This window comes from Balaenoptera ricei, chromosome 6, assembly GCF_028023285.1.
Source record: "Balaenoptera ricei isolate mBalRic1 chromosome 6, mBalRic1.hap2, whole genome shotgun sequence".
In the NCBI taxonomy this organism is placed as follows: domain Eukaryota; kingdom Metazoa; phylum Chordata; class Mammalia; order Artiodactyla; family Balaenopteridae; genus Balaenoptera; species Balaenoptera ricei.
Genome location: NC_082644.1, coordinates 67,645,518 through 67,665,361, shown reverse-complemented (window position 1 = coordinate 67,665,361; position 19,844 = coordinate 67,645,518). Strand labels below are relative to the sequence as shown.

Genomic DNA, 19,844 nt, shown 5'->3' with positions numbered 1-19,844 from the left:
GCCGCGCCCCCTCGGCACTCCAGCAGCGACACTTGCGAGCGCCTCGGCCGCCCTACACAGCCCGCGGCCCTCAGCGCCTTCTCCTCACCCGCCAGCTCCCCCCGCATCCCCTTTGCTTTCCTCCGCCTCTGGGGGCCCTCCTCCGTGACCCCTGAATGGCCCCCACTTCCCTCAGATCCACACCTCGCACCTGTCAGTGCCCCGCCCTGTCCTGTCCAGTCCCAGCGGATCGACCGCGCCCGCCCGGGGCCCCTCCCAACCCCAGCGCCGTCCTCCGCGCGGCTCCCACTTGCTGCCCCCCCTCGCCACCACCCTTGCCCCTCGTCTCCCTGGGTCGTCAGAGGTCCCCCCTCTCCTCCTCCCAAGCCCGCAGTTCCCTCCCCTCCCTTCCCTTCCTCCTCTGCTGCTGAGCGACTCTTCCTGCTCGCTTGCTTTCTCACGCAGGCCGTTAAGGTACGTTTGTCTAGGTAGATTCCCAGTGGGTGGCAATGAACCAAAAGGGCCTTCCTCCTCATTTCACAGAAGAGGAATCCCAGTTGAAAATGAGTGAGGTGCTCTAAGTCACAGGTCTGTTGAGGGGTGTCTCTTACTTCCCAGGATCACACTTTCGGATTCAAAAGGAACTGTTGCTTTTACGGAGCCGAGCCTAAAAGTACTGGCTCCTCCTCAGGCTCCACTGTTTGCATCGATGCCATAAATATTTATTCAGTAAAATTCCTGCTCCTTGGATTTGAAAGTCTAGTGGTGGAAGCAGGTCATAACAAGGAAACAGATAAATGAGCAAGGTAATTTGAGATAGTACTATGAACAAAATAAAATACAATGTGTGGAGGGAGGCTGTCTTAGATTGGGTGGTTAGTAAAGCTTTGAAGAAATGGCATTTGCTCTTAGCACTGAATGGGAAGGTGGAGGGAGAGGGACAAAGTCAAGGGGAAAAGGCCCTAACATGGAATGTTTGTCATGTTCCAGGAATAGAAACACAAGACAAAAATTTCCTACCCATTTCCTCTGTAAAATAGGCATGGAAGATTAGTATGGAGTTGTTAAAATAATGTGTGTAATGCCAGCTACAGGGTTAGTGTTCAATGTTACATTAAAGTCATCCACTATTATTATCGTTTCTTTGTGGAAGGTCACTGTGCTAAGGCAGAGAGAAGGCTCTGTGAAAATAAACAGTTCCATCCTCTTCAGAAGTTGCCGAATGAGTGACCCAAAACTGCTTTCAATTTAAAAGATAGAAATTATTTCAGAGTGAGGTGGTAAGGGAAATCTTGCTCCCCAGTGAATCTGAGCTGGGTGAGTGGATGGGGGGATTTAATAGGTAGACAGTGCTGTACTTGGAAAGAAATTTAGTAGCTCGTACATATTTATTACTAAGAAAGAAAGAATGAAAATAAATGAATTAAGCATTCAACTCATACAGTTAGAAAAAAGACATCAAAATAACCCATGGAAAGCAGAGGAAGGGATTAAGTAAAGAAAAAGAACATAAATGAAAGGATCAGAGAACTTAAGAAACAGAACTAACAAAAAAATGAAAAGGTCTGGACAAGTACAAGTTACGAAACACTAGAGAACTAGGTGCATAGAGAGTCCTTCTAATCTCCAAAGCTGGGAACATTTGAGGGTTTAGCTGCAAAAGAAACCTGAAAGAAAATCCTGGGGATATTTGGCTTAGAAAGAAAACAAACAAAATAGCGGAGGAATCATCCCATCATTGGGGAGGAAAAGCTGAGTGTTGTGGTCACATCACCAGGCCCCACAAAATGCCAACTAACTGCAGGTTTGCTAAAGTTTGTGGATTATGAATGAGGAATGAATAAGTAACTGTCAAACTGAGAAATCTCCTGGCAGCTGGGCTTAGCACAGTCATTTGGCCATGCACACACATTTGTATGGGCTGGTTCTTCACCCTTGAACTTGCCCCAGTGGTAAAGACACTGAGCTCAAATAATACATTAATACAACAGAAAGTGTGAGTCAAAAAGAGATTTAAAAATGCTTGTATGTTGGGGCTTGCCCTCTAGGACTCCTGAAGAGGCCAGATCCAAAGAAGTCTGAGAGAAGACCATGTGGAGAGAGGGCCAGCGATCTGAGTCGGTCCAGCCATTGCAGCTGAGCTGCCAGTTGTAGCCACAGGACTGAACCCAGGGGTAGGTGGATTAGAGAGTGGAGAAAGAATTTCTCCCTGAGCTACTAGAAAAATAGAACTGTCATTACCTGAGATTGGAAAAACTGTAGGAGAAACAGGTTTGGGGAGAATATCAGTGTTGTTTTGGGTAAGTTAAGTTGGAGATGCCTTTGGGACATCCACAGGAATTGATAAGGAAGCAGTTAGATGTACAAATTTTGACTACATAGTAGAGGTCCAGGCTGGAGATATAAAATCTGGGAAGTTGTTGATATATTTAAATTCATGAGCTAGTACAAAGTCACTTAGGGAGTGAGTTTAGACTAGAGGAGAAGAGGTCTGAAATCTGAGTTCTGGGGTTCGCCAGCATTTTGGGATGAGGAGGAAACACTGAAGGAGCCTGAGAGGAGAGGCAAGTTAATTAGGAAGAAAACAGGTGAGTGCAGTATCTTGGAAGTCGATGGAATGTGTTTCAAGAAGGAGGGAGTGATTAAATGAGTCAGATTCTGCTGATAGGACTGAGAACTGACTGAAATTATTTCTAAGTGTTAAAAAAAAGAGATTGTTTTTCATTTACAATGTGTAAATGAAAATATCAGAGGATAGTTTTGCCAAGAATCCCATAGCTATTCAACAACTGAATTAGTAATTTCAAAAAATGTTAGGTGAAATATAGAAAATGCTTTCTCTGAGAGGGAATTCTGGGAGTAGAATTCAAACTGTCCAGAACAAGGATGTTAGAGAAAAAAGAAATAGAAGATCTAGACAAAAGTAGGGGAAGAGAACAGAGGAGGCACAAAGAAATGAAAATAAAGGGCTCTGTTTAACAGCCCTTGAAAGAGCCATATGAAAAGATGTTCAATCATACTTATGACAGAGGAAATGCAAATTAAAACTATAGTGAGATACTATTTCTCAACTATTATATTGGCAAAAATCTAAGTTTGACAACATAATGTGTTGACAAGGTAGTGAGGAAACAGGCATTCATATTTTGCTAGTGGGAATACAAAAATGGTACAATCCATGGAGAGAGAGATTTGGCAATATATAGCAAAATTTCATATACGTGCACTTGTCAATCCAGAAATTCCATTTCTAAGAATCTAACCTAAAGATACACTAGCAAAAATACAAAAAGATATATACATAGGGTTGTTCAATGAACACTATTTGTAATAGCAAAAGAGTGGAAACAATCCCAAAGTCCATCAGAATGGTCAAATAAACGAGGATCCACTCACATATTGGTATACTACGCAGCTGTAAAAGCAAATGAGAAATATCTCTATAGAGTGCTATGGCATGATTGCCAGTGAAAAAAAGGCAAGGAGGCAAAGCTGAAGGTTATATACTACCACTTAACCAGAAGGGGGAGGAAGATATGAATATATCTTTATGTTTTAGAAAAATAGAAGGATAAAATAGAAACAAAGTTTTTAAAAAAATAAAACAAATTAAAATTTTTGTTTTATTTAAACAAACAAAAACTGATTACCTCTAGGGGAAGGAAGGAATGGGGCAGAAGGAAGGAATGGGGCAGAAGGGCAGAAGGAATGGGGCAGATGGAGGTCAGACTTCTCTGACTGTACTTTGGTTTATATGAGTGACTTTGTTAAGTATGTAGCAAGACTTAATTTTTTTTAATGTTTCCAAAAGCAAGCCTTAAAAGTTAAAGGCAGTTTAAAAAAAAAAAAAAGTTAAAGGCAAAATGAAACAAATGGACATGGCTGTGTAATGACTTGGTTCTGTCTATTTTTTTTTTTTTTTAATAGTTGAAACAGAAGGAAGGGTCCATGCAAATGCTCCAGTTTTTTTTTTTAATTTTATTTATTTATTTATTTTTGGCTGTGTTGGGTCTTCGTTTCTGTGGGAGGGCTTTCTCCAGTTGCGGCAAGCGGGGGCCACTCCTCATCGCGGTGCGCGGGCCTCTTACTATCGTGGCCTCTCTTGTTGTGGAGCACAGGCTCCAGACGCGCAGGCTCAGTAATTGTGGCTCACGGGCCCAGTTGCTCTGCGGCATGTGGGATCCTCCCAGACCAGGGCTCGAACCTGTGTTCCTTGCATTGGCAGGCAGACTCTCAACCACTGCGCCACCAGGGAAGCCCAGTTCTGTCTATTTTTATAAATTGCTACTGCTCTTTGAATAGCTTGCAGAAATCTGAGTTGCTTCCTTTGCTACTGAGGTAACGCATGTTCTGAAGTTTTATCTTGGAATTTTCTATACCATCTCACATAGCTCACTCTGGCGTTCCTGCCGGGTGACAAATACTGTAACTTGGCCATAGAACATACTTCCTCACCATTTTGTCCTAGCCTGAGGCATTGCTTGTCCTTTGAGACAAAACTACTCCTGTCAGAGCACTGACTTCCCTCCAGAGAGGAGATACTGTGTTATTCCCATAATAACGCCTCGTCGGTTCTGAAGTTGTGGTCCATCCAGGGCATTTCTGTCCCAGGACCCAGGGATAGGGTAATCATATGCCCCTGAGGGTAGTCCTCCTCCTTGAAATTCAAGAGTTTTCTGGGTCACAGGATTTGGAGTTGCACACAGCTAAATTTGACTCTCACAAGCTGAGGGACCTTGAGCAAAATAATTAACCTCTCTTAGCTTCAGTTGCCTCATTTATGAAATAGGGGGAGGGTGATATTAATCCTATGGGGTCGTTGTGAGATTTAAATAGGATCGTGTATGTAAAATGCCAGGCATATGCTAGGTGCTGCTTCTCTTCTCCTTGCTCTGCTTCCCTCCTCTTCTTTCCCACCTTCTTTTCATTCAATCTTCCCTCCACCCTTTTCTTCATTAAACAAAATAAATTAGACTAGGAAACTTTTAAGGTTCTTCTCAAACTCTGAGGTCCTTAGAAGTATTGATGAAGTGCAATGCATTCAGATGGGGAGGCTTGGCCGCTAGAATTAGAAATTCAAAGATAAATGTAGTAGAAATGTGGGTGTAGAGGTCAATGGTGATTTTAAGTGAAGAGGCGTTTAGGGGTTAAAAGCACAGAGGAATGGGTTTCTTGGTGGAAATACTTTAGTCCCAATAATATTATAAATTGTGCAGATTTGTCCAAGGGAAGAGAGAAGTAGGGAAATAAGGGAAGGACAGAAGGAAAGAGAAAAATTGGAAAGAAAGGAGGAGGTTAAAATTTAAAAGCCAGATAACAACAAGTGTGGGTGAAAATATGGAGAAATCTGAGTTTTCATGCACTGCTGTTGGAAATATAAAATGATTCAGTCACTTTGGAAAACAGCCTGATAATTCTCAAACAATTAAACATAGAGTTATCATATAACCCAATTTCACTCCTAGGTATACACTCAAGAAAATGGAAAACATATGTCCACACAAAAACTTGTACATGAATGTTCATAGCAGCATTGTTCATAATAGCCAAAAGGTGGAAGCATTTCAAATGTCCGTTGATGGATGAATGGATAAATGAAATGTAATATATTCATACAATGAAACTTTATTTGGCCATAAAAAGGAATAAAGTACTGATACATGCTGTAACATGGATGAATCTTGAAAACACTATGCTAAGTGAAAGAAGCCACATATTATATAGTTCCATTTATATGTAAGTCCAGAGTGGGGAAATCTATAGAGACAGAAAGTAGATTAGTAGTGTTTGGGGCTGGGGAATATGGGGAACAAGGAGGATAGGGTGGTAATAACTAAAGGGTACAGAGTTTCTTTTTGAGGTACGAAAATGTTCTAAAATGGACTGTAGTGATGGTTGCACACCTTTGTGAATATATTAAAAACCACTGAAGTGTACACTTTAAATGAGTGAATTGTATGATGTGTGAAATATATCTCAATAGCCATTTAAAAAAATCAATATAATTTACCATATTATCAAATTAAAAAGAAAAACCATATGATTATCTCAATAGAGGCAAAAAATCATTTTATAAAGTTCAACACCGATTTATGATTAAAAACTCAGAAAACTAGGAATAGATGGGAACCATCTCAATCTGATAAAGGGCATTTATAAAAAACCTAAGCTAACATCACAGTTAATGGTGAATGTATTCTCCCAAATGTGGGGAACAAGACCAAGATATCTGCTCTCATCGTGTCTCTTTAACAGTGTTCTGGAGCTCCTAGACAGTGCAGTAAAGCAAGGAAGATTGAAAAGGAAGAAACAAAACTGTCTTATTCACAAATGAGCATGTATATAAAAAGTCATAAGGAATCTACAAAAAAGCTACTAGAACTAATGTGTTCTGGATTCAAAGTCAAATACAAAGCAACATTGGTATCTCTACACACTAGAAACAGACAATTGCAAATAAAAAGTTTTTAAGATGCCATTTGTAATAACATCAAAAAATATTTGGGGGTAAATCTAACAAATTGAATACAAGAACTGAATATTGAAAACTCATTTTGGAGAAAAATTATAGAAGATCTAAATAAATGGAAAGACATACTATGTTTATGCATCAAAACACTCAGTTTGGTTACAATCTCAGTTCTCTCCAAATCATCTATAGATCCAACATAGTCTCAATCACAATCTCAGCAGGTTTTTTTAAAAATAAAAATTAACAAGCTGATTTTAAAGTTTGTAGAAATTAAAGGAACCTAGATTAGCCAATACAATTTTGAGAAAGAACAAAAATGGAGAACTTTACCTGATTTCAAGACTTACTATAAGGCTGCAGTATTTAAGACAGTGTGGTGTTGATGTAAAGATAGGTATATGGATCAATGGAACAGAATAGAGTCCAGAAATAGACTCATACATAGGGTCAATTCATTTTTGACAAAGGAGAAAAAGATAGTCTTTTTAACAATGTTGCTGGAATAATAGGATATCCATGTGGAAAAACATAAACTCAATTCTTACCTCATGCCATATGCCATAATTAACTCAGAATGGATCATAGACCTCCATGTAAAAGTTTAAAATGATAAAACTTCTACAAGAAACCTAAGAGAAAATCTTTGTGACTTTTGTTTAGGCAAAGATTTCTTAGATGGGACACAAAAAGCATGAACCATAAAAGAAAAACATTATAAACTGGAGTTTAACCAAAATTAAAAACTTATGCTCTTTGAAAAACAATGTTTAGAGAATGTAAAGGCAAAACATACACTAGGAGAAAATCTTTGCAAAATATATATCTAATAAAAGGCTTGTATCTAAGATATGTAAAGACCTCTTACAAATCAATAATAACAAAACACACAACCTGATAACAAAATGGGCAAAAAATTTGAACAAATACTTCATCAAAGAAGCTATATGGGGCTTCCCTGGTGGCGCAGTGGTTAAGAATCTGCCTGCCAATGCAGGGGACACGGGTTTGAGCCCTGGTCTGGGAAGATCCCACATGCCGCGGAGCAACTAAGCCCGTGAGGCACAACTACTGAGCCTGCGCGTCTAGAGCCTGTGCTCCGCAACAAGAGAAGCCAGGACAAAGAGAGGCCCGCGCACCGCAATGAAGAGTAGCCCCCGCTTGCCACAACTAGAGAAAGCCCGCGCACAGAAACGAAAACCCAACACAGCCATAAATAAATTAATTAATTAATTAATTAAAAAAAAAAAAAAGAAGCTATATGATTGAAAAACAGGCATATGAAAAGATGCTTAATATCACTGGTCATCAGGAAAATGTAAAATAAAACCATAATGAGATACCAGTGTATTCCACCAGAACAGCTAAAATTTTAAAAACCAGGTCACACCAAGTATTGAAGAGGATTTGGGATAACTACAACTCTCATACATTGCTGATGTGAATACAAAATGGTACAACCACTCTGGAAAAGTTTGGCAGTTTCTTGTAAAGTTAAATGCACACCTACCAAAAAAACCAAGCAGTCTCTCTCCTAGGCATTTACTCAAGAGAAAGGTAAACATATTTCCAGCATTAATCTGCCGGGGTGCCGTAACAAAATACCATAGACTGAGCAGCTTAAGTATTTATTTTCTTACAGCTCTGAAGGCTGGAATTCCAAGATCTAGGTGTCATTAGGATTGGTGTCTGGTGAGAGCTCTCTTCCTGGGCTGCAGATGGCCACTTTCTCACTGCATCCTCACATGGCCTCTTTTCTGTGTGTGCATGCCATCATAACGGATGTGACATGTTGATTTTTTTTACTTTTCTGTTTCATTTGAAAAAAATTTTAATGAGCATATATAATTTTTACCCCCAAAAAATCACCTTAAAAAAAACCCCAACAAATCCCATCTAATACATCACCTCAAAAAAAAAAAAAAAAAGGCTTCCCTGGTGGCGCAGTGGTTGAGAATCTGCCTGCTAATGCAGGGGACACGGGTTCGAGCCGTGGTCTGGGAAGATCCCACATGCCGTGGAGCAACTAGGCCCGTGAGCCACAACTACTGAGCCTGCGCGTCTGGAGCCTGTGCTCCACAACAGAGGCCATGATAGTGAGAGGCCCGCGCACCGCGATGAAGAGTGGCCCCTGCTTGCCGCAACTAGAGAAAGCCCTCGCACAGAAACGAAGACCCAACACAGCCAAAAATTAAAAAAAAAAAAAAAAAAAAAAAAAAAAAAGACAGGGCTTCCCTGTGGCACAGTGGTTAAGAATCCTCCTGCCAATGCAGGGGACATGGGTTCGAGCCCTGGTCCGGGAAGATCCCACATGCCACGGAGCAACTAAGCCCGTGAGCCACAACTACTGAGCCTGTGCTCTAGAGCCCGTGAACCACAACTACTGAAGCCTGCGCGCCTAGAGCCCATGCTCCACAGTAAGAGAAGCCACCGCAATGAGAAGCCTGCACACCGCAACCAAGAGTAGCCCCCGCTTGCCGCAGCTAGAGAAACAGAGAAAGCCTGCGCACAGCAACAAAGACCCAACGCAGCCAAAAATAAATAAATAAATAAATAAATAAATTTATTAAAAAAAAAAAGACAGTGGATTTTCTTCAGCTTTTTAAAACTTTATTGAAGTATAATTGATGACATCACGCTTTTATTATTCATGAATTAGATTCATTTTAATCCAATTAGCATTTACTGATGTTCTAGGAATGTAGCAGCAGTGAACGCAGCAAAACCTCTATACTCAAGGAGTTTTCCTTCCAGTATGTGGAAGGGAAAGAGGATAGTAATGAGTACTGTGAAAAAAATAAAGAATAATAATAATAAAGCAAAGGAAAATTTAAATCTGCAGGGAATTCTTTTAAATATCACTATCTCTTCAGTGAATATTTGCAATATCTGCCTCATCAAATACTCTCTACAACAGAATGAAGTGTCAGAGAATGAAGTGCAAAGTAGAAGAGCTGGGTCCTAGTCCTGCCTCAGTCACTCATTAGCTCTGTAAACTTCGGCAAGTACTTGACCTTTCTGCGCCTCACTTTCAACAGTAAAATGGAGATCACGCCTGTCACAGAGAGGTGGTGAGGCTCTTACTTAGGATCTTAGTGATGTGGGCACGTTTTATCATTATGTAAACAAAGGCTCTGTCTCCAAATTATCTCTTTAGGCAAAGCTTGTGATTTGAAATTGAAATTCTCTTTATTCCCTACCACCCCCATTTTCGAATCAAGGTTTTAAAGATTGCTATTAAAAGACAAACGTCTTTTAAGATAGCACATTAAGATACTATCACCTAAAATATATTTATTATAAAACATATTTATTAAAAAATAACTTTTTAAAAGTTAGTTATTCAAGTTAGTCTAAGCAGCAGAACTGTGATGCCTCAGGGCACAGTGAGATTGGGGTTTGGATATGGTGGGAAGTCCTTCAAGAACAACCTGGTTCCTGGCTCTTGGTGCTTTTAAAGAAAACCCCTAGACAGAAAGGTGAGTGGAAGGACCCTCAAGAGAAACCCTGACCATCTTTGCAGTTTTGCCTTGGGCTTGTGGTTCACTTGTCTGGAGAACAACGCAGAATAGGTGGATAAGCAGGTGACGACTATCTCTCAGCAAGCACTAATTGTTGAGCTAAAAAGACACGAGATTAACTCTGTCAGAATCGAATCTGTCCTAAACATCTCACAAATTTCCTCCAGGAAAGGCCCACAGTGATGAATGGAGCTCTGCAGTGGGGTAAGAAATTATCACAGGTCAGGTGGAGAATTCTAAGCTGCTCTGAAGATCCTGTGCCCAGACTAAGCCAAATTGAGGGATGGGAGAGTGGTGATGAGGAGGAAAGTTGTAAAGCAACTGATGATGGGAACCTGAGATAGGGGAAACCTGTAATGCCTGAGGCCCCAAATCCCCGCTGTGGATGAAGGCTGCCCCTCAGTCATGTGTTGCAGTTCCTGAGACGCACAGAAGGAGGCGCCGTTCCTGAATTATTCCTCCTGCTCCAACCCCCCAGTAATGAAGCTTCTAGTGATAGGACTTATCACTTATATTTCATTTTACAGTTTTGTGAGCACTTTCTCATTTGGTCCTTATAACTAGATGATAATTAGAGGCTGGTTCTATTATCCCCATTTTACAGATGGAAAACTGAGAGTCAGCCATTTTAAGTGAATATTCAATGTCAGACAATTAGGAGGCAGAGTTAGTCTTTCAACTCCTGAGCCAGTGCCCTTCCCACTCTGCTGTCTAGAGTAAAGCAGGATTGTCAAATACAACTGAGAAATGGAGTTGTATTTTTTTTTATTCTTTTTTTTTTAAATTAATTAATTTATTTTTTTATTTTTGGCTGTGTCGGGTCTTCGTTGCTCTGTGCGGGCTTTCTCTAGTCATGGCGAGCAGGGGCTACTCTTCGTTGTGGTGCGCGGGCTTCTCATTGTGGTGGCTTCTCTTGTTGTGGAGCACAGGCTCTAGGCACACAGGCTTCAGTAGTTGTGGCACGTGGGCACAGTAGTTGTGGCTCACGGGGTCTAGAGCGCAGGCTCAGTAGTTGTGGCGCACGGGCTTAGTTGCTGTATGGCATGTGGGCAAATGGATTGTCAAATACAAGAGCTCCTGACAAAGGGAAAGAAGACCCACTCCAGTAGCCAACCTATGCAGAGAATGGCTTTGGGAACAGTGCTGCTCTTAGGAGAGTTGGAGGTCAAGTTGAGCTCACCCCCAGGTTTCAAACATACACTTAAATTTAGCTTTGTTTGTTCATTCTGTGGTCAGGGCCATGAGTTGAGCTTGGTCAAGGGGAAGGAAGGGTATAAGCAGAAGTGGGTTGGGCACCTGCCACTTTTCCGGCTCAGTGCCTCTCTTCTGTGGACATGAAGACACCCAAAGTAACCCCTCGGTGGCTACCACTTGGGAAGCCTCTAAAATGATTACTCTTGACAAAGGCTGAAAAGGCCTGGTATATTGTCAGAGATCTAGGATGCCTAGGCAGCCTCTGCTTGCGAGGAACCTAGTGTAGAGACACAAGAGTCTCTGAAACAGTGTAAAAGTTTGGCCAGAGAATGTTTTCCCACATCAGTGTATTAGTTCGCAATTGTTACCATAATGCTCTGTAACAACAACACTCATATCTTAGTGACACACAACCAGAAACATTTGTTTTCTTGCTCACAAGTCTACAGGTTGGCTTGGCCCCCTCTGGGTTGAGGCTGTTGCCTGGTCTTCATCATTCCAGGCCCAGTGGCTAACAAGGTCATGGCTGGTGAATGGCATAAGCACAAAAGAGCAAGCCAAACCTCACAAGCACCTTTAAAGCCTCTGCTTGTGTCACAGTGTCACTAATACTGCACTGGCCAGAGCAAGTCATGGATGCCAAACAGGGGCATGTACTCTAGCCTAGCGCAAAGTCCTTTAGCAAAGGACGTGGATGTAAAATTCTAAAACATGGAGGGAATGAAGCATTGGGAGCAATGACCCAATGTTACCACAATTAGTAATCTGGCAATAAACATTATTATGAATAATACATAAAAAGTAATAAAACAATAGGTAACATCTATTGAGTCTTATTAAGTGTTGGGCACTTTTGTTAAGTACCTTGCATGTATTAACTCATTTAATCCTCACAACAACCCTATGAGGTAGATACTAATACGATCTGTATTTTACAGACGAAACAACCAAGGCATAGTGGGGTTAAGGAAGAATTAAGATCACACAGTAAACGGCGGAGGAGGGCAGTGACAATTATGTTAGAAAGGGACACTGTCCATTTCCTCTCTCCCTTTTGTGTCTCTCCTACTCTTCCCTGCCCCTCCCCAGCCCTGTCCCTCCCTTTGTGTGCCTTGTCTTGGGAAATGACATCTGGTCACCCAGACCAGAACCCTTAGTGTCATCCTTGGACCCCTCTCACTTGCTCCCTGCCCCGTGTGTCAGCCATTAGGTTCTACTGTCTGTACCTTCTTAACTCCTCCCGATCTGTTCCCTCCTCTTCATCCTCTGCCATTGCTTCCACTCACAGCCCTGCCACTTCTTTCCCAAGGGATGCCCTGCTTTTAGTCCTGCACCCTGAGTTTGCTGCCAGAGGGATTTTTGCAAAATGCAGATCTGGCCAGGTCATTCTCCTGCTTAAAAAGTGTCTGTATTCCCTGGAGCTTTTAGGATAAAGTTAGCCTAGTATTCCAGGCCTTTCATTTTCTGACACTCTGCCACACTTCAGACTAGCTTCCCACACTACCTGCAGTCCCGTGAAGTTTCATGACCTTTTGCCTTTGCATATGCTGCACCCTCTGCCTGGATCCTCTGCTCCCCTTCTTCACCTCATCAACTCCTATGTATCTAGAGTCTTACCTTTTGGGAAGCCTTCTCCAGTCTATTCCCTATGCTGATTAGACATCTTTTCTCTGTGCCTCCAGTAGACCCTGCCTTAGCATGTGGCATTTACCAGGCTACACTTCAATATTAGATTCCACTGTCTGCTTCTCCATCATTAGTTTTTCTCAGAATATAATTCGTGGACCCCCTGCTTCAGAATCACCTGGGAAGTTTGTTGAAAATTCAGGTTCCTGGGACCTGTCTCGGTCCCACCAACTCAAAATCTTCACAGGATAGAGCCCAGGAGTCTGCATTTAGAAATTTCCTGAGAAGATTCTGACTTGTGCCAGGATCCTGACCACACTAGACAAAACAGCGGCCATGCTTTCTTGTACTTCTAGCATCTAGCATAGTGCCTGGCACAAAGTAGGCACACAATGAATGTGTTCCTAATGAATGAGTGAAATGGGCAGCACTGGTCAAGGCCACACAAATATAAAGCGAATATTCGGCTACTGCGATTCCAGATACCAGCAGATGGCGCTGTGACGACATATATGCTTTTACGCCGGGGGAGGGGAGGAGGAAGATGGGAAATTTTGTTTTACGGGAATTCAACACTAGACTGCTGAGTAATTGAATTTATTTTTTCCTACCCAGTTTGTCTACCATTGTCCCACTTGCATGAATAAATTGCTTTCTGAAGGCATGAAGACTTAGACAAGAAAAACAAGTGGAAAGAGGCTGGTCACAGAAAGCTGAGCAGGTAATGAAAGAGAAGGGAAAGATATTCTAATTACCCCTATTCCATCCTCCTGATGGAAAGCTGCTCCCAGCGAGCGCTAAATGTTGTGAAATTACCCAAAGCATTCAAAAGAATAAGCCATTTCAGTAAGAGGGTGGAGCCATCCTGTAATTCTGTTAGTCATCCACGTTTCCTTTACAGACTGTCAAATGCCTATGTGACTAACCTTTTAAAGTCGTTTCCTTTGCAATGCAAAGTCTGAAAGCCTGAATCTTCCTCCTGGGCTGAATACTTGATTCTCCCGAGGTGTTGGAAGTGAGCCTCACAGTCTAGAAGCCAGGGGCCCCATAGCCCACTCTTGCTCCCCCTTCCAGCCTCCCCTCTCGACCCCCAGGGGCATCCACGTGCACAGAACTGATAGGGCTGGCGTGGGGCCCTGGGAAGACTATCAGGCAGGGCCAGAGCTAGAGGCTGAGCTGTTTTCCTCCCAGCACGGAGCTTTCTGCCGGGGGCTCTCGGCAGGGAGGGGGGCGGGGTAGGGGCTTCCCAGCGCTCTGCAAAGGGAGGGGAGCAGTAGACACAATGATAGACGCAAAGACGGAGAAGCAAAACCCCTGCCCTCAGCGCAGTCTCAGTCTTATTAGGAAGGCACAATTTAAAGGCATCACAGTAATTTTGACACGGTGGAAAGAACTTTCAAGTTCTGAGCGACCCAGCATAAACTAGATGGAAGTGCTTAAAAGGAATGAGAGGAGATACAGTTTCCCTTTCTCTTTCTTTTTACTCCTTGAACTGTCAAGTTCAAAACTCATTAGGTGGGGAGCCAAGCAAGTTGGGACTTCCTGGCCGGCTCCTGGTCACAGCAGCAGGTGGGAGCATCCTCCCAGATCCCCCCATGGGTTTGGTTGTCCTCATGATGAGGGGTAGGCCCACAGCCACCTTTGGATGGGGCCAGTGGCCGGGAGGTTGGAGAGCACCAAGAAGGAGAGTGTCAGGTGGCAGATGTTCTTGTCTTTGTCCAGTGTCCTCCCAAAGCGGGAGGAAGGGCATGTCTGGGCCCAAGGGAGCTGTCCCCTGGAAGCAGGAGAGCCAAGTCTGCCCCAGCTGTGGACAGCACCGATGGTCTCTGGCCAGAGTGAGCCTTGGGCCTCAGGGAACATGTTTTACAGATTCTGGGCAGCCTGAGTGGTAAATGCAGCAGCACTACCAGTAATCTTTCTCTCCAGAAAGTCCAGGGCCTTGCCCTGGTGGCTAAGTTGAGAGTAAGCAGCTGGGGGCAGGTTCCAGGGGCCGCACAACACAACACGTGATGCATCAAGGGAGGCAGATCTGGCTCATGTTGTCCTGGGAGGGCTGCCTGGAGGAGGGCAGGAGGCCAGCCAGCCAGAGGCCCTATCCACACTGGCCAACGATGCCAGGACTCAGCCTCAGGATGGCCGTGGACCAGTGAGGGGCTGACGTTGACTCTCTCTGCTCATAGCAGGGAGAGCACACCCTCCATATCAGAGAGAGGAAGATAATCTTCCTCCTAATCAACAGGGAATTGTGGAGAGCAATGCTTCCTCCTGGAAGGGATCCTACCCTTGGAAGGTTGGGAGGGAGGAGCTCCCCTTCTATTCCACAGGCAGTCTAGAGAGGGTGGCCCTGCTGGATGTGGGAGCCTTTGGAGAAATCTCCTTCCCTTAAGCCAGGGGAGGGTTAGGAGCAGGTGCTGCAGGGGAAGAACTTTGACCAGATTCTTCCTGTACCGGAGGCTGTAGAAGAGAAACTCACCACTCTGTCAAAGCTGCCCTGGGCTGGGTCCCCAGCTGGGATAAGGGTCAGCCACTGGCTGCCCAGAGGATTGGGTTCTGTCTGGGAGAGCTGGGTTTAAGGGATGGGGTCACAGGAGCCTGTTCCCCGGTGGCTGTTACTATTGTGATCCTAGGGCTGGTTCTTAGATGGTTGAGTAGCTCAGAACTGGTACCACCATCTGCCAAATTGTTTAAACCAGAGAGCTAGACATGATCTTTGATTCAGACCTTCCCTTTCATATCAAATCTATTAGCAAGTCCTATCATTTCTACTTCTTAATCTGTACTATGACCACTTCCCTCTCTCTCCACTGCCACCACAATAATCCAAACCATTGTCATCTGCTGCCCAGACCATGGGAGGAGTCTCTTTGTTGGTCTCCTCACTTCCTCTTTCAGCAACCTCCTGCCCCCAGTCCGTAGACCCTCCCTGTGATTCTTGGGCGCCCTGGTCATTTCCTTCAGAGCATCCGTCACAAGTTGCACGCTTATCTTGTCATGCACTTTATTGTCTGTCTCCCCCACTAGATGCAGCACCAGGGGGCAGGGAATCTTGTCTGTTAAATGCATCCTTGTATCCTTTCTGCCTCGCACAATGCCTGGCACAGAGTGAATAGTTTTAAAATGAATGACATTAGGTCAAATAGTTTAGATTTTAGTCAATAAACAATGAGGAGCTATCACACAGTTCAGAAAAAGGACCGATAAAACATAAGGACGTGTTGGGGGAATAATGGAGGCAGCTGGATGGACATTAACTTGAACCCTCTTACTAACATGTTTCCTGTTGATGAGGCCTAGTGTGGTGTCAAGATAGAATTCTAGACAGTTTAAAGGAGAGTTCTTTTTTCCCCCAGTTTTATTGAGAGATAATTGACACACATCACTGTACAAGTTTAAGGTGTACAGCATGATAGTTTTATTTACATATGTTGTGAAATGATAACTAAAATAGGTTTGGCTAACACCCATCTTCTAATAAAGATACAATTTAAAAAAGAAGAAAAGAATAAAGGAAAGGGGCTTCCTTGGTGGCACAGTGGTTAAGAATCCGCCTGCCAACGCAGGGGACATGGGTTCGAGCCCTGGTCCGGGAAGATCCCACATGCTGTGGAGCAACTAAGCCCGTGCACCACAACTACTGAGCCCATGTGCCGCAACTATTGAAGCCTGTGTGCCTCGAGTCCGTGCTCTTCAACAAGAGAAGCCACCGCAGTGAGAAGCCCACGCACTGCAACAAAGAGTAGCCCCCACTCTCTGCAACTAGAGAAAAGCCCACGCACAGCAGGAAGAACCAACACAGCCAATAAATAAATAAATAAATTTATTAAAAAAAAAAAAGAATAAAGGAAAAACTTTTTCTTCTTGTGATGAGATAAAGGGAGAATTTCTATCTTTGTGAATATGCTTGGAAGAAGAGAGAGAGGCATTGATGCTGTAAGTCTGGTGAACCAGAAAAATAACATTACTTCATCTCTTAAAAAGAAAAAGGATGGGACTTCCCTGGTGGCGCAGAGGTTAAGAATCCGCCTGCCAATGCAGGGGACATAGTTTCGAGCTCTGATCTGGGAAGATCCCACATGCCGTGGAGCAACTAAGCCCGTGCACCACAACTACTGAGCCTGCACTCCAGAGCCCGTGAGCCACAACTACTGAGCCCACGTGCCACAACTACTGAAGCCTGTGCACCTAGAGCCCATGCTCCGCAAGAAGAGAAGCTATCACAATGAGAAGCCCCGCGCACGGCAACGAAGAGTAGCCCCCACTCGCCGCAACTAGAGAAAGCCCGCGTGCAGCAACGCAGACCCAATGCAGCCTTAATAAATTAAATTTATTAATTTTAATAAATTAATTAATTAATTTAAAAAAAAGAAAGAAAAACGATGGCATGACTGGAAAAAAACCTCAGATTTGAGTGGAAGAGTTCAGTTTTTAGACATGTTGAGTTTGAAATGACTATAAGTATTTCTTATGGGCTATTGAAAGCAGCCAAACTGGGAAACTTCTTTGACAATTTCGTCAGCCTTGAAGTAGTCATCGGGTTTATTAAATTAAGGAATTACAATAAATTCTTTAATTCTAGCAGAAAGGAGAGTTAAAACTTGAAAATTATGAATCCTGTGTTAAAGGACACAAATAATTTTGTGCCATAATTTTGTTACATAAAACATGACCATTAATAGGTATGCTGTTGTCTCTTGAATGTGAAAAGGTTTTATTGTATGAGTACCTGTCACATATGATTTACCCTCTACTTATGTATATTTTTTCGTGTTTTCCAATTTTTTTGATAATGTATAGTATTTTATAAATCAGGAAAAATGTAGGAAACATTTTTTTAACTAAAAAATAAAGACTCACTATATCTACTTCTGAATGAATATCTTTGGGGTGAGCACTTGCCTTTACACACCAAACATACGTAAATACAGAAGTTACTAAATGTTCCCAGAACTCACTGGAGATTTCCCTCCAAGAAGTACACACATGTTGATGTTTCTTGGAATTCCCTGCAGCTGGTTTCCCTTCTCTGGTTTTAGACAGCTTTGGTCCCCAAAATCAATGGGCTGGAATTATGCAATAAGCCCATTGTTCCAGTACTTCTCCCTGAAGGCAAAATTCAGGGATTTGTCCTTTTTTTATTATTCTAGTCCCAGACCTAACTACTAGCTCTTCTACTCTGTGTGGTTTTGATCTCTTAGAGGATTGTCACAACAAAAGTGTCTTTTACGGGTTTTACTATAGTAGGGCTTCCAATCCTGCAGCTACCAGCTTGGGAAGGTGGCAGTGGGGAGTGGGGAGGAGCGGGCAGGGGAAATGAGTAGAGACTAGTGCATGTCAAATTCAGAGTCCTCCTGGTTTTTAGACTGAAGAATGGTCCAGAGGTGAGGGACTGGGAAAGAGAATGGTCTGGAAATAAAGACATTGAGGAACAGTGCAAATGAGCTATTAACTGCTGCAGTGTTGTAATAGCAAAACCCTGGAAATTGTTGTGGATTGTTTAATAAAATGGCCCATCCACACAAAGGAAGTTGTAAAGAGAAATGAGAAATAACCCTATGTATTTATTGCTGTGGAGTGATTTCTAACGTATATCTGTCAGTTGAAAACCGACATGAAGAAAATTCCGTGTGATACGGTACTGCTTATCTAAGAAAGCTGAAGGGAAAGGGAATAAAATTATATTTTACAAAATAAGGATAAACTAAAAACTTTTTAAAAATCAGTCTTTTATAGGGGAGAGGGAAGGGACAGTGTAGAAAGGATGGAGATAGTAGCTACCTTTTTCTATATATACAATGTTTTGTAAATTTTATATAATTGTGAAACAAAGTTAAACATTTTTTTAAAAATCCCTAAAAATTGGAAGCAAAATGAAACAAATAAGCCTAAGTCTATATTGAGTAGATGGCACAACTACACAGAGAGGAACTATTCAGGACTTTTAAAACACAGTAAATTCACTATACATCCCTCCTGGAGTATACTCTGGGGACAAAAAAATATTGTAAACTCTTTTCTGTAACTGTATTGTTGGTGTTAGTATTGTTGTTCTGAGACTAGTTTTGTGTTTTGTGGGATAAAGCAAATAAGTAATTATGTTGGGGTCCTTGGGAACCAAGTTTTTTTTGCAATGGGAGCAAAGAGATACAAATGTAAGAACGATGAAGTTAACTTAAATACCTTGAATCCTGAATTTGAATGGGAAGTGCCACTATGAATTCACAGTATATTTCATCTTAAAAAAGAAAAGGTATTTCTCTGCTTTGCCTACTGAAAAAGCCTAGAAACAAGGACAAAGTAACAAAGAGTGCCCAGATTATGGCCTCTGATTCTCACTAAAAGAAGTCAGAGTTTCTTGGGGAAATGATTGATTCCAGATTAGAGACAGAAAATATACAAGTTGAGGCTGGAACATCATCTCATCCAAGAAAGCAAGGAAGTTATCAGGATACACTTGAATAATGCAAAAATCCTCAGCAACCAAGGTGAAGAGTCACATCTTGGAGAGAGGGGATAATTTGAACATTATTAAGAATATTAACTGCAATGGATTGAAACACATCAAATATGTTTAAATTAATGAGCTCATAAAGGCTCACATACCCCCAAATCCCCAGTGGACTCCTTTGAAGAACTCATTATTTTGAAAATTGGTAGATAAATGAAAAGGAACAAACACACATCTTACCTTTCCTCTATGAACTGCACCTCAGGTAACCAAATAGTGGATGAGAGTAAGTTTCTCTTTATGGAAATATTTGAGATAATAAATGAAAAATAAATAATTGAATTTGAATATTACCATTTTGCAACCTTTAATGAATTAATGGAAGTAGGCAATGCTCATCAATGGCTGCCAACAGGCAAAAAGAAGAGACATCTAGACATTACATGCCTTATGACAGGAGTGCACATCCTACCTGTAAAGTATGCCTCCTGTTCCGTAGCCCCCTCCAAATTTGAACCTGAATCTTCTGAGTCGTCCAATATCAGTTACTCCTAGGAGACATTTAGCAAGATCTGGAGATTGTTTTTGGTTGTCACAATTGGGAGAGGGC

General features: G+C 42.4%; 1 long non-coding RNA gene across 2 annotated transcripts; it reads left to right on the top strand.

The window, feature by feature from the left end:
• Nucleotides 1–22: 22 nt before the first annotated feature.
• On the top strand, nucleotides 23–17,318 carry LOC132367077 (uncharacterized). Of its 2 annotated transcripts, XR_009503663.1 has the most exons (4): nucleotides 23–453; nucleotides 2,028–2,153; nucleotides 13,405–13,510; nucleotides 16,267–17,318. It is a non-coding gene; the product is annotated as an uncharacterized LOC132367077 (long non-coding RNA). The 2 variants fall into 2 exon arrangements; XR_009503664.1 differs by lacking the exon at nucleotides 2,028–2,153.
• The last annotated feature ends 2,526 nt before the right edge of the window (nucleotides 17,319–19,844 follow it).